Consider the following 5,591-nt stretch of genomic DNA (forward strand, 5'->3'; position numbering starts at 1 on the left):
CAATAAACAAAAACATGGCCAAACCACACAAAAAAACCAGCGAGGCGACACACGGACGGACATCACAAACAGCACACACAACAATATCAAAACCGCACGGAGGCAGCAATGAATCTCCCTGGCTTTAAACGTTTTTATAAGATTGGGACATGCGCACTGACCAGATGAATGTGGACTGAGAGGAGGAAGAGAGTGGTGGGAGATGCGTTGAGAGATGGGGAGTTCGATATATATCGGGAGAGACCAAGGACGCATGGAGTCGGGAGATTTACAGAGATGTCATCATAGAAGGCTGTAAGCATCTGTTTGGAGATGCACCAGGAGGGGACATGCTTATTATTTTAACTGGGCTATTGTATACGTGTGTATTATGGTAACGATTGATGATAACAAGCGTTGGTAATCATGGAAGTGTGTGTACAGATGATGTGGGTGTTGTATATTATAATTTATGACTGTGATCGTGATGGTGGTCGCGGTCATTACCAGCAGCAGCGATGATGCTGTGATATTCCTTATGGATAGTGGAGCTGATTATGATGACGGATAGTGGACAGTTAAGATTATTAAGATGACGAAGATAACGATCATGGTGATTTAATACGGGAGACGATGATGCTACTGCTCCATGATGATGTTGGTGGTCTGACTCGCGCAGATGATTTGTGTGCTTGCAAATTCCCTGCGGGGAATCCCCACGTAAATATTCCCATAGACCACTGCGCGCTGTGCAATCCGAGGGGTCAACAACCATCGCCAACCATCATCATCAACAACAACATAAATCATTATCAACACCGTCGTCATAATCATCAGCTCCTGCAGCAACATCACCACCACCACCATGACAATATCACTTACTGTGCACTGTTATTGTCGTCAACGTGCCACCATCACCACCATTACCACCACCACTACCATCATCACCACCATCGTCGTCATCATCATCACCATCATCACCACCATCATTAACATAGTGGACAATATCGCCATCACCACCACCATCAACACTCTCACCTGACCTGGCGATGGCCCGCCTCTCGTTCCGTTCCTCTTCCTCCCCCCTCTTCTCTCTCCATCTCCTCTTTTTGTTTCGCCTTCCCACTCCTCTTCAGTGACGAGCTTCTTCCTCCCTCTGCTGCTCTCACTGTCCCTCTCTAACCTGTGCCATACCTCTCTCCCTGTGCCATGCCTCTGTCACTGTCCCTCTCTCCCTGTGCCATGCCTCTCTCCCTGTGCCATGACTCTGTCACTACCCCTCTCTCCCTGTGCCATGCCTCTGTCACTGTCCCTCTCTCCCTGTGCCATGCCTCTCTCCCTGTGCCATGACTCTGTCACTACCCCTCTCTCCCTGTGCCATGCCTCTGTCACTGTCCCTCTCTCCCTGTGCCATGCCTCTCTCCCTGTGCCATGACTCTGTCACTACCCCTCTCTCCCTGTGCCATGCCTCTGTCACTGTCCCTCTCTCTCTGTGCCATGCCTCTCTCCCTGTGCCATGACTCTGTCACTACCCCTCTCTCCCTGTGCCATGACTCTGTCACTGTCCCTCTCTCTCTGTGCCATGCCTCTGTCACTGCCCCTCTCTCCCTGTGCCATGCCTCTCTCCCTGTGCCATGACTCTGTCACTGTCCCTCTCTCTCTGTGCCATGCCTCTGTCACTGCCCCTCTCTCTCCCTGTGCCATGCCTCTGTCACTGTCCCTCTCTCCCTGTGCCATGCCTCTGTCACTGTCTCTCTCTCCCTGTGCCATGCCTCTGTCACTGTCTCTCTCTCCCTGTGCCATGCCTCTCTCCCTGTGCCATGCCTCTCTCCCTGTGCCATGCCTCTCTCTCTTTGCCATGCCTCTCTCCCTGTGCCATGCCTCTGTCACTGCCCCTCTCTCGTTTTTTCAAGGATCAGAAGAAACAAGATGCTCGGTGTATTCGGCAACTTGGTTCCGTTCATCATTTCGGTTTTGTTTTTGTTTTGTTTAATGCTTTGTTTTACGTAACCCCCACCCCCTCTTCTTTTCTAGAAGGATTTATTTATTTTAACTTCAACATTTTTTTTGTTTTTTCTTCACGCCGTGCCGGGGGGCAGAGCCACGAGCGGCCGTCGCGTAACGTCGCCACCCGCTACGTCCTCGAAACACTTTCCTTGGTGGTCGTCGCGATGCTGCTGCTACTGCTACTCCTGCAGCTGCTACTACTGCTGCTACTCCTGCTGCTGCTACTCCTGCTGCTGCTACTACTGCTGCTACTCCTGCTACTCCTGCTGCTGCTACTACTCCTGCTGCTGCTACTACTGCTGTTACTGCTGCTACTACTGCTACTACTACTACTCCTGCTGCTGCTGTTACTGCTGCTACTACTGCTGCTACTACTGCTACTCCTGCTGCTGCTACTACTGCTACTCCTGCTGCTGCTGGTGGTGAGGAGTAACGTGGCTGCGCTGCAGCAGCAGCAGCAGAGAACTTCCGCGACCACCCGGAGTGCGCCGTGCGATGCGCGCTCGTCAGTAAGGCCCCCTCGTACCGCCAGACCCCCTGTGCCTCGAGGCCCCCCCGTGCCTTGATGCCCCCCCGTGCCTCGAGGCCCCCCCGTACCTTGAGGCCCCCTCGTGCCTCGAGGCCCCCCCGTGCCTTGAGGCCCCCCCGTGCCGCGAGGCGGAGCGTGTGGACTGCTCAGTGCACTACCGCTCCGGTTGCATCAGCGAGCAGGAACGGAAGCAGCACTCCTCCACGATGCCGCCCGCCCCGGCGCCCGCCCCGGCCCTCGCTCGGTCGCGCCACGTAGAGCCCCTCGGTGCCGCACACGAACTGCAGCGCCCCCCACCAGCTCGGAGCCGCAGAGCGTCTTGGCCGAGCAGGGTTCGCACCGCAGCGTGGCCAGCGCCAGCCACGCCACAGCCTGGCCGAGGCGGTGCGGACGCGGCTGGCGGCTGGAGTGGAGGAGGCTCGTGGCGATGGGGGAGCGGTGCCGCCCCTGCTTGCTGCTGCTGCTGCTGCCGTGATCGCGGTGAGGGTAAGAACGCCGTGGCTCCCTCCACTTGCCGACTTTCAGCCCCCTCACGCCTCGCTCCTTCCCTCACCTCCTCTCTATCGCCTCAACTCCGCACCTCAAATCACGTAGCAGGGCCACCACCCCTACCCCCAACCCCCCCTCCACGTAGCAGGGCCACCCCCCCCCCCCCAACGCGACGGGGCTCCCAAGGCAGCGGCCCCGATGTAACCCATCCACCCCCCCCCCGCCACCGTCTCACGTTGTCTACGTTGTCCGTCTGCTGCTGTCCCAACAGAACCGACGAGACCTCGGCCGTCTACAACGTCCTGGCTCAACGTCCCTTCGGCAGACTCCCACCGTGGACCAAAGTCGAAGCCTCCGACCGCCTCAACGTTCTGTGCCACTTCGTCATCACCCTCGTGCGGCTGTGCCTCTCTTTGCGTCGCAAGGCGGGCGAGCGGTCAGAAGCGCGCGTTGAGATCACCGACATTATTATTAGTATTATTATTATGGCTGCTGTGAATGTCCAAATGATGGGCCGCTTTGTTGAGCTATCACTTTGTGGGCAAGTTGCTTCTAAGAAAATAAGTTAATGGCTCAAGTGGGCTTGGCCTGGTCGAGTGATGGTTTGGTGTTGTATTTGTACGTGTTTGGGTGATTTTGTTTCCCTTGTACTTTGCACTACCGTCATATTTTTGTATTGTTCGTTGTGAAGTTCTTACAACCGTGGCCCTACCGGACAACTGTGAAGAAGAGCGTAATAGCTCATCAGATTTCTACAGCATTAATACATGTTCTGATCCTGGCACTCATTGGACTGGTATATTTCATCATCACCACCAGTCATGATTTATCCACTGCTGGATGAAGAAGGCATCCCCAAGCTCTCACCAACTCTCACGCTCCTGCAGTGTAATAAAGCCGATGTTAGCACTTCATCTAACCTGATGATGTCCTCTTAGACACTCCTTTATTACGAGAGACCCTCAGCCAAGCCAACTTTCTTTCTCTAATCCAAGTGTTCCTCCTTATGTATGGTATATTGCACTTCTTTCGCACCGTACGTAACCAACCGTGCTAATCGGTGGTGCGTGCGGAGGACACCAAACTAAACACAAAACGCAGAACCAAAGAAATGAGTTTGAAATTTAGATTTAAAAGTGTATAGCTCCGGTAGCTTTCTAATATCGGAAGGAAGAACATTCCAGACGGCCGCAAGAAGCGCATCTGGTTAGCCAAAAGCTGCTGCGAGGATGATCAGTTTGCGCAAGGGAAGCACAACAAACTGAACAACTTGATGTAAAGACATAATACTGAGGGCCAGTCAAAAGCAGGCCAATTTATGTTAAGCGGCATGGGTAGTTATGCTTGTACAGCCCTTTTTTGTCAAGCGACTGCTGGATGAAGGCCTCTCCCCATGCCGTGGTGTTCGTGGGGTTGTGTTGACTGTACTTCACCAAGATGGTTAGTCCGATCTGGTCTTAGAAAGGTGCAGGTTAATGACTGGTTCAAATGCCGTTCGCCACCGATATTAGACGCTTCTCCGCGACTGTTGACTCCCCCGTTGCAGCCCGTCAAAATGCTTGATGGGCTGCAACGGCCTCTCGTTTTGTTAAATAAAAATTTTCAAATTCATAAAAAGGATGACAACTCAAAGATACATTTGCTACCATATACTGCACATACCGTGGCCGCCGCCGCCGCAGATTCGCCCGCCGGAGCTGGTCCTCCGGTGTGGTCTGCCCGTCCGCGCGGCACGCGGCGCCGTCGGCGTCCCCGCCGTGACGCTGTAGACGTCCCGCCGTGGCTCGGGTATCGAGACCCCAATGGTTTCACGTTGACATGAACAGAGAACACTGCTCCCGATACCAGGTGGTCTGGTAGCGAACGATTCGCACGAACACTACGCAGCGATGCACTCACCAAGACCAGCACATGCATACACACACTCACACAAGTGGATGGAACTGCACCGGACCGAAATGGTTGCTTTAGAGGGGCTCTCTGCTGCTCCCTTTGGTGGACATTGCCATTTTGGTCGCGGTGGGAAGGGCGTGGGCGAGTTTTGTTCCAACAACGAATAAAACTTGTGCTCCTCAACACAGTTGTCAACGCGTCGTACGTGTGCAGGTGGATTGCGGTGCACGAGAAAAAGGTGCATTATATGTGCTCAACACACACACACACGCACTTAAACATCGTGCGTGTACAGTAAACGCTTGTTAATGCGACACATATGGGGTTTCTGGCCTTTGCCGAATTATCCAATATTCCGATTAATGTACAATGGTACTCCACAGTGCCTCCTGCCCCAACACATTATGTTTTCCAAACTCTTCACGCACCTGCATCAATTCTCACAGACTCAGGGATTTATCCTTCAGTCCCTGTATATTACTGCTTGATGCAGGTGTTGACGACAATTCTGAGAGCGTTGGCTTACGCAGAGTCGCATAAACAAGGTAAAGTCCAAAGCAACGGGTCTGCGCTAGCGCTCGCCACGCGTGCCGCCACTGGCCCGGGTCATTGTTTTGGTCGTGGCGTGGAGCGTCGCACCACATGCTGAAATTTGAGCAGTCGGTACGGCAATTCGGCCCATGGCGAATTACTA

The 5,591-nt window shown here is 53.8% G+C and overlaps 1 long non-coding RNA gene across 1 annotated transcript; it reads left to right on the forward strand.

The window, feature by feature from the left end:
• Nucleotides 1–2,620: 2,620 nt before the first annotated feature.
• On the forward strand, nt 2,621–3,918 carry LOC142906423 (uncharacterized). Its single transcript, XR_012930238.1, has 2 exons — nt 2,621–3,001; nt 3,276–3,918. It is a non-coding gene; the product is annotated as an uncharacterized LOC142906423 (long non-coding RNA).
• The last annotated feature ends 1,673 nt before the right edge of the window (nt 3,919–5,591 follow it).

Source organism: Petromyzon marinus, chromosome 64 (assembly GCF_048934315.1).
Source record: "Petromyzon marinus isolate PM22_M1 ecotype Great Lakes invasive population chromosome 64, UKy_Petmar_22M1.pri1.0, whole genome shotgun sequence".
NCBI classification, from domain to species: Eukaryota; Metazoa; Chordata; class Hyperoartia; order Petromyzontiformes; family Petromyzontidae; genus Petromyzon; species Petromyzon marinus.